Below are 9,332 nucleotides of genomic sequence, written 5' to 3' on the forward strand. Positions count from 1 at the left end.
ATCAGATTATTGGCTAAATGTCAATAAGACTGAGTTATAAGGGTAATTCTGACCTTTTCACCACCAACAACAACAACAAACTCAGGCATTGGAGAAAGATGGAGAACGCAGAGCCAGATGAAGCTACGTCCCTCTACATTTGGTCTGTGATGAGCTGCTTGTTGCACAAACTCGATGCCCAACGGAGCGTTCTCCATCGCGTTGTTTGTTTCTTTCTGACGGCGACAACAACAGGAATATCGTCTCCTTTGACTTCCGGGTCACGACCCCGGGAAAACATCTGGAGCATGCGCAGAACGTAAAGTCTGATTCACCATGTGCTTCAGCGTCTACAAGCAGGTTTAGAGTGACTTTCAACCCAGTTATCTCGGGGTCTGAATCCGATCCGATCCAATTCTTAGTCAGATTAAGGTGTCTACATGCACTTAATAACTCAGTCTGATTGGAATTTAGCCAATAATCCGATCCTTTCAGGGCCATGTGACCCCACTGAGTCATTTAATAAGGAATAAAACCCCTTTAAATGAGTTGTTTTTAGTGTGAGTTGCCACACCACCTGTGATGAACAAAGCCATCTGATTGGGATGAAGTGTAAAGGAAAGGACGCCTCATATCTGCAGATGTATTTAAGATATTTATGTTGACATGAATTTAAAGGAGTCATGTTGATCATGACACAAGTCCAGAGACTCTCTTAACAGTAGTTTAGAGCGTTTACCCTCTCACTGACTTGTTTAATTGACTGCCGCTCCTGTTGGAACATAGCCCAGATTCTACCTGATGATAAGTATTACGCTTTCACATTGTAACTGAAAGCAGCTGGCATCCAGAGCTTGTTTTTTTTGTGCATTCATTCGAGCTCGTCCACATATGGGAGAATTAAACCAACAAAGGGAAGTGATGAAAGCAACATTTATACTGCTCTTACCAAGGCCGGATTAACTCTATGGGCCTGCGGCACAATGCCCAGGGGCACCAACCATTTACAGCCAGTGGGGGGCACCACACGACAAACTTTAAAAATATTTTTTTCATGAATGTTTGTACACTTAAAATGGTTACACTTGACATAAATATTCATATAAAATTCATTATTAAAACTACTGTGATAAGAACAGCAACGATATATCATAATTCTGAGCAATAGTGGCCTAAAGTGAACATTAACCCCCCTCCCTCAACCTGTCAGTTGAGCCAGTCCACCTATGGTGAAATGTATCTATTTTTTAAAAAACGCGGTAAAAAAAAAAAAAAATGGATAGACATCAATTGAGTGGTTGTGCGAAGAGAAAAATAAAAAAAGTGAAAGACTCCATAACAGCAACAGGGCCTAGGCCATAACTTATGGTGCTCTGGGACGGCTGTGGCAATGACGTCCCCCTGGATAATAGGAGTGTTGTTAGTGCTGCATAGGTGGATGCTCTTTGAATTGATAATATATTTCAATATAGACAAATGCTCTTCAAATTGATACACATTTTGAATCTGTACATTTTAATATATGGATGCTGTTTGGATTGATAGTGAATTGAATTGATTGGTTTTAAATGGAGATATTTGAATAATCCTACATACTGTATATAGATGGATGCTGCTTTAATTGTTACTGATTTTGAATGAATACGTTTGAAAATGTAGCCTAGATGATTACTGTTATGTTGCTTCCTTATAGTGTAAGTAAACTATTTTGCCCGAGACACAACAGGGAGGACATGTTGCTGGTTCAGTCCTTTTATTCTGCTGTAGAACTCGTGGTTACAAAGTATGCCCCAGTGGCGGTCTGCCATCTACTGGTGATAATTGATATGTCTAGGTTCATACAGGACAGATACTTTTTGAATTTATGCACATATGTAAATAATTGTACATCTGAATATGCTGTACTGGATGTTATTTGAATTTATATTTCAAATTTTCAATTCATTTCAATATGCCTATCTTTGGTTGTTTTCAGTGCATTTGATGGGCTGGTGTAGCCTACTTAGAAAAATTTCAATGAGGAAGAAAGACACTTTTTATGTGTACTCTTGCTTATGTACATGCTACTATTTCAGCAAGTTTGTGAGTGCAGTAGGTTACTGAAGGCGCGCGCAAGGTGTGGGGGGGGTACACTTGAGGTTTACACATTGACTTAATACGGCCCTGGCTCTTACGTACGAGGCAGCACCAGTTTCTGTTGCGGTTACCATGTTTCAGATAGAAAAGAAGCTAAAAAAGATGCAAAGTGGAGTCTGAAAGCAAGATACAGATAATCTGGGGGGGGGGGGGGGTGTAATTAACCATCATCCTGATCACATGTATCACACACACAGTCACACACACAGCTGGAGTAAACTTCCTCCTCCTTTTATCTCCCCGGAGGTAAAACTGGCGCTGGTTACAGGAACGTGAACCTCCAAATGCATCGAACAACCTCACAGCTAACAATGCTAAAACAGTTTCTCTATATAGTAATAAAACCAGGTGGGCACATCAGCATAAGTTATCACTGGAATCATCAACCAAAAGACTCGACTTCAACTGGCAACATCACAAGAGATTAACCACTAAACTGTTGCAGAATTTGATATAAATCAGCAACATGATGGATAAAATGATGTAAGTACTGCTGATGATTAAATGCTCAAGTATGGAAAAACATTCCACCAAAATCAGCAGCTCCTCACCAGGGTTATTTATGTCTGTTTGTTCGTTGGCGAGGACGAGTTACGGTGTGTTTACGGACGTTAGCTGTCGTCAACAGCTGGACATCTGCTGTGTGATTTAATGCAGTAACACAGACATAATGAAGCTGTTCCTGCAGTCAGACCAACAACCCTCCAGCTTTATATATAGATACAGATAGTTCCTCTGTTGTTCCCAGAGGGAAACAGGTTAGCATGTAGCTGTAAGCTAGCAGCAGATGCTAGCAAACAATGTGAGCTGATGTGAACCAAAGGGGTGTTTTGTTTTTGGACTTCTGTGCTCGTCATAGATTATCCATTAATGTTAATTCATCAATTATGTTTGTGTCATCTGGTTTCACCAGACTTTAATGTTTTCCTTCTTGTTTTTGGAGCACGGCCAAAATTCCTTTGCACTCCTGTTTACCTGCATTTCCATCACTAATCTTTAATCATCACTCTTCAACCTGCAGATCCAGTTTACCTTCGCATGGAACAATGTTTAACTTGGAACAATAGAGATGCCTCTAAAAATGCCCTTAACCATTATGTCATGCATGACATTATAGTCTGGACATGTGTTAAAGTCTGAAAAACCTTCATTGTTGCTCTCTAGATCTTGAAGAATGTCTACATGAGCTCATCGTCACCAGTCTCTCAACACTGATATCAATCTAGGTTTGGATGTTCAGTAAAATGGGCAGACTTGATACCAGAGAACCAATCACAAACAAGAACAAACTGTGATTCTGAATAAATTAAAAAATAGGGCTGGGCGAGTTATTATCACGTTAACTAGTCAATTATTTAACGCCGATTAATATTTTATCACGCATTAACACAGTTTTTTTTGTGCCTTTAATGGATAGGAAAGTTCAGAGAGACAGGAAGCAGGGGGCAAAGAGAGGGGGAACGACATGCAGCACAGGGCCGTCCGATGCGGGACTCGAACCAGTTGCAGCGAGGACTGTAGCCTCTGTACATGGGGCGCCTGCTCAGCCCACTACGCCACGGACCACCCCTGTTTTATTATTCATTTTATTTTGTAAAAGTCTGTTGCTGTGGAAAAGAAAGTAATCGGCGGATCCACCAAACATGGAGAAGGGTACGGAACTTTTACTCTGCCATTTTCATTTTAAAGTTCTTCCAGACGGCGGAGTCAACAGAACCAAAGTCATCTGTAAACACTGCCAAGTTGAATTGTCTTCTCAGCGTAGTAGTTCCAGTCTAAAATATCACTTAAAGGCAAAACACACAACTGATAGCAGCAAGTCATTCAAGGAAACAGACAGTGGAGCGAGGCTTCTACATAAAAACTACAGAAAGATGCTGATGTTAAAAGTGTGTTTGCACAACAAATGTTATGGCACTTTCATTCATATGGCAGCACATTTAAAATAAAACTAAATGCTAAAAGCTATACGCTACTTTTGGATTCATTTTTGGATTCTGCGTACAAATGCGATTAATCGTGATTAATCAGGGAAATCATGTGATTAATTAGATTAAACATTTTAATCGTTGCCCAGCCCTAGTAAAAAACCTTCATAACTCCAAATAGTTTGTAATTTGTCGATCAAAAACAAAAACAAAGTTCTGAAAACCTGGTCAGTAACATTGGGACTCTGCCTGGAGAATTTCACCCAGTGAGTGAAAAGTTGTAGAAAAATGTATTTAAAGTGAGAGTTTAACAGGATGAAACGAGTTCCTTGTGCTGTGTTTATTATACATCATTTTATCTGCAGATGAAAAAGAAAACATGCAAAAGCAGAACATAGAACCTTTAAATTTAGTCTTAAAACTCAATTTTATTACTTTGCTTTGAATTTCTTTTTTTTTTGTTGGTTTCTGTTTATTTTATTGCTTTTATTACATTAAAGCTCTTGCATTTCATTTAGCAATTTGAGCTACCTTATTTACTTTTGATCCTACAGAAAGTTGATCAGTTGCAGCCGTTTTAAATGTGTTTTTTAAATAAACGACTCGATTGTCCTCCATTATGTGGCACCACAGTACCGCAGCAGAACCAAACACTGAAAATACGGCAGGACTTTCACTATTTAGTCTATTAAGATGGTCGTGCTTTTTTATCTCCTCCATCTTGACCTGATATTGACAGAAACAACTGGGTGCACATGCAAATTTCCACTGAGGATGCTGTGTTTAGACTCGATTGGTTCATGTGTTTATCTCTTGCACTACTTGATTACCGTTCAGTGTAATTTTAGTTTAGATAATTAACTTTTACAAAGTTATTATTACTTTTTACACTGGTGGATCAACTGAGTCATTACACCAGAGATTATTAAGAAGCTATACAGATCTTTACACGGACTCAGGACCCAACTCATTTAGATAAGAGGCTCTAATTTAACAATTGGATAAGCCTTAATGATGAAAAAATATTTTCAATCATTTTCGTAAAATTTTGTAATTTAATCCCAAACAGGAACATCATTTCCTTTTTATATATACCTTCACATCCCATTTACTCTCAACCTAAGGTCACAGGACCATAGCCCTAACCCTAAGCCCCCCCCCTTCTATGCCACAATTTGAAAAATTAATTTGAATAATTTTCTCCCAAAAACCGGGACCGGAGGGTGTGTTCCAACTATAGGGGGATCACACTCCTCAGCCTCCCTGGTAAGGTCTATTCGGGGGTACTGGAGAGGAGGATCCGCCGGATAATCGAATCTCGGATTCAGGAGGTGCAGTGTGGTTTTCGTCCTGGCCGTGGAACAGTGGACCAGCTCTTCACCCTCGGCAGGATCCTGGAGGGAGCATGGGAGTTCGCCCAACCGGTCTACATGTGTTTTGTGGACTTGGAGAAGGCGTTCGACCGTGTCCCTCGGGGACTCTTGTGGGGGGTGCTCCGGGAGTATGGAGTGCCGGACTCCTTGATATGGGCTGTTCGGTCTCTGTATGACCGGTGTCAGAGTTTGGTCCGCATTGCCGGCAGTAAGTCGGACATGTTTCCTGTGAGGGTTGGACTCAGGGCTGCCCTTTGTCACTGATTCTGTTCATAATTTTTATGGACAGAATTTCTAGGCGCAGCCAGGGCGTTGAGGGGTCCGTTTTGGCGACCTCAGAATCGGGTCTCTGCTTTTTGCGGATGATGTGGTTCTGTTAGCGTCGTCGGGCCGTGACCTTCAGCTCTCACTGGAGCGGTTCGCAGCCGAGTGTGAAGCGGCTGGGATGAGAATCAGCACCTCCAAATCTGAGACCATGGTCTTCGGCCGGAAAAGGGTGGAATGCCCTCTCCGGGTGGGGAATGAGATCCTTCCCTAAGAGGAGGAGTTCAAGTATCTCGGGGTCTTGTTCACGAGTGAGGGACGAATGGAGCAGGAGATTGACAGACGGATCGGTGCGGCGTCTGCAGTGATGCGGGCTCTGCACCGGCCCGTCGTGGTGAAGAAGGAGCTGAGCCAGAAGGCGAAGCTCTCGATTTACCGGTCAATCTATGTTCCTACCCTCACCTATGGTCACGAGCTGTGGGTAGTGACCGAAAGAACGAGATCGCGAATACAAGTGGCCAAAATGAGTTTCCTCCGCAGGGTGTCTGGGCTCTCCCTTAGAGATAGGGTGAGAAGCTCGGTCATCCGGGAGGGGCTCAGAGTAGAACCGCTGCTCCTCCGCATCGAGAGGAGTCAGATGAGGTGGCTCGGGCATCTGGTTAGGATGCCTCCTGGACGCCTCCCCGGTGAGGTTTTCCGGGCCCGTCCCACTGGGAGGAGGCCCCGAGGAAGACCCAGGACACGTTGGAGAGACTATGTTTCTCGGCTGGCCTGGGAACGCCTCGGGGTCCCCCCAGAAGAGCTGGAGGAAGTGGCCGGGGACAGGGACGTCTGGGTCTCTCTGCTCAAGCTGCTGCCCCCGCGACCCGATTCCCGGACCAGCGGAAGATAATGGTGGATGGATGGATGGAAACTTGTTTACCCTAAATTAGACCACCATACTTTTCAATTTTACACCTTCCCCTTCCACTTACCCAAAGCCTAAGATCACAGAACCAGAGCCCTAACCCTAAGTCCACCTTAGGGTTAGGGTGGACTTAGGGTTATATATATATGTCTATCACACCCACATTCAACACATCTCAAATGGCACAAAGTTTGAAAACTATGCCAGTACACGCAGCAATTACCAGCCAGATCACGAGTTGTAGCGTGCACCCGCCTTGGCTTCTATCCCAAACTCCATGGCAGCTAATAAGTTGCATGGGAGGGGAGCCACTGAGTAAATACTCACAAACCTAACCTGTTTCAGAGCATGTTGCAGCCTCATCGTTACCATGGCAGAGGTGGCAGCCAAAAACTGTACTCAAGTAAAAGTAAAAAGTAGTCATCCAAATAATTACTTGAGTAAGAGTAAAAAAAAGTGCTCGGTGAAAAAACTACTCAAGTACTGAGTAACTGTTGAGTAACGTCTGATTTATTTGTTAACACAAGCATTCAATCAGACAGACAAAAAGACTAAATAATCATCTTTAGGCAAATTAGAGTTCATCCAACTGATAAAATAAATTAAAATGAAATAATCAATTACAAAATAGCTTAAATTAAAATAATCCAGGTAAATTCAGGTACTTCAATAAAAAATTAAAGAGACTTAGGAAATGTTTAAAACATATGTAACCCATAACATTCACCTATCCATGGGGGAAAAAACGAGTTTAGGAAACTTAGCGCTACATGTTTCCTCAAGTTAGATGTTGAGTTTCTGCTGAAATGTGCGTTTGTTTTGGTTGACACAGAAGACACATAATGTAGCTGCTGTTTCTCACTCTTTGTAAGGTAAACATGCTTTCAGTATGAGGCCTCGTCTGCGTCTTCATTTCCCACCGTTGGTTCTGACATTTTTCATCTGTTTCTTTGTTTGTTTGCTACGACTGCTAATGCTAAAGCTAACCCGTCCCGCGAGATTGAGTATGGTCACGTGACCAGACTGCACGGCTACGTCTGATTGGTGAAACACAGTTACTGGTCTTTTCTCGTCGGGTTGAGAGTGTTTTTCTTCTTGTCATGGATCAAAGCCAGAATTCCTTTGCACTCCTGTTTACCTGCATTTCCATCACTAATCTTTAATTATCACTCACTTATTACGCATCCTTGTTGAAGTTCAACCTGCAGATCCAGTTTGGCTCCACATGAAACAATAAAGACGCCTCTAAAAAAATACCCTGGACCTTTACCTGCAGTCTGGGTTTGAGATGGTTTTCGTGGCCTTGAAGAATATCTGCGTTAAACTCTGCAAAGAGACTCAGCTAATCAGTCCAGTCCAGTTTAGTTTAGTTAATTTCAGAGCTTTATTGCCCCTCCAGGGGAAATTTGATTTGCAGAGTACAGTGCAACCAAACTTGATTTGAACAATCCTAAACGAAGTAAGAGTATAAATATCAGAGGGTATAATAAAGTGTATAAAAGATAAAAGATGCCACAAGAACAGTGCATTTAAAGGGATAGTTTGCCTCTTTTGACATGAAGCTGTATGACATCCCATATTAGCAACATCATTTGTCCTTCCTCTGTTCGGTTTAGCTTGGAGGGGCGGAGCTTATGGCGTTTGTAAGCGAATTTAATCATGGCTAGGAAGGGACAAAACGGGCCGCCAAGACGGCTAGGAGATGACGGCAGGGCCTTTGCCCTTAGAATGGCATGGTTAGAGAACAGACTCGGGCATGGGCCCAGATGATAGAGGTTTGCATGGAAGTTAATGCCAGCTAGGAGGGATCGAATATAAGGGAGCTTGAAATGGCGCTGGTCAAAGCTATGCAGGAGAGCCTAAATAAAACTATTAAATGTACGTATATTATTAACAGGTCCTTTTTTTTTTTTTTTCTTCCGTCCTTTACAAAAGGGGAAAAATTCAAAGCAAAGGTTAGTAACCCTGCAACCACTGACATGAATGCAAAACACGAGTAGCTGAAAGACAAAAGTAGAGCCAGCAGATCAGCTGCTACACGGAAGCACCCATTTACTTATTCAAATATTAAGCAGCTCAGAGTGGCTAACAATCTTTTAAAAGCAACAATATTTCATTGATCCGGGACAAAAGTAGCTGTGTGAGGTGCGCCCAGACACAATGAGAGATGACTGCTGTCACACTGCCTTGGGAGCGGCTGATTGAGAATACGGTGGTGTCGGTGTAAAAACAACTAATAACAAAATCTATCATGCGGCACAATACTCTGCAAATTGCCCGCAGATCAGTGTGGCCTTGTGCAAAAGGCAGAAGAGTCACAACATTCGAGCAGCTACCAGCAATAAAGATTAAAGCCCTGTCTAAAGCAGATTAGGGCAGAGCAGAGCAGAGCAGAACCGGACACAGCAGAGCAGAGCAGGGCAGGGCACAGCAGAGCAGGGCAGGGCAGAGCAGAGCAGAGCAGAGAAGAGCACAGCAGAGCAGAGCAGGGCAGAGCAGAGCAGAGCAGAGCAGAGCAGAGCAGAGCAGAGCAGAGAAGAGCACAGCAGAGCAGAGCAGAGCAGAGCCGGGCATGCAGAGCAGAACCGGGCACAGCAGAGCAGAGCAGAGCAGAGCAGAGCAGAGCAGAGCAGAGCAGAGCAGAGCAGAGCAGAGCAGCACACTGAGTTAGTTTTATTCATCTCTCTGCATTCGGTTGTTATTTTCTTGCTTTCTGTTGTCATGTTGTTCTATCTCGCGGCAGCT

Source organism: Odontesthes bonariensis, chromosome 21, assembly GCF_027942865.1.
Source record: "Odontesthes bonariensis isolate fOdoBon6 chromosome 21, fOdoBon6.hap1, whole genome shotgun sequence".
In the NCBI taxonomy this organism is placed as follows: domain Eukaryota; kingdom Metazoa; phylum Chordata; class Actinopteri; order Atheriniformes; family Atherinopsidae; genus Odontesthes; species Odontesthes bonariensis.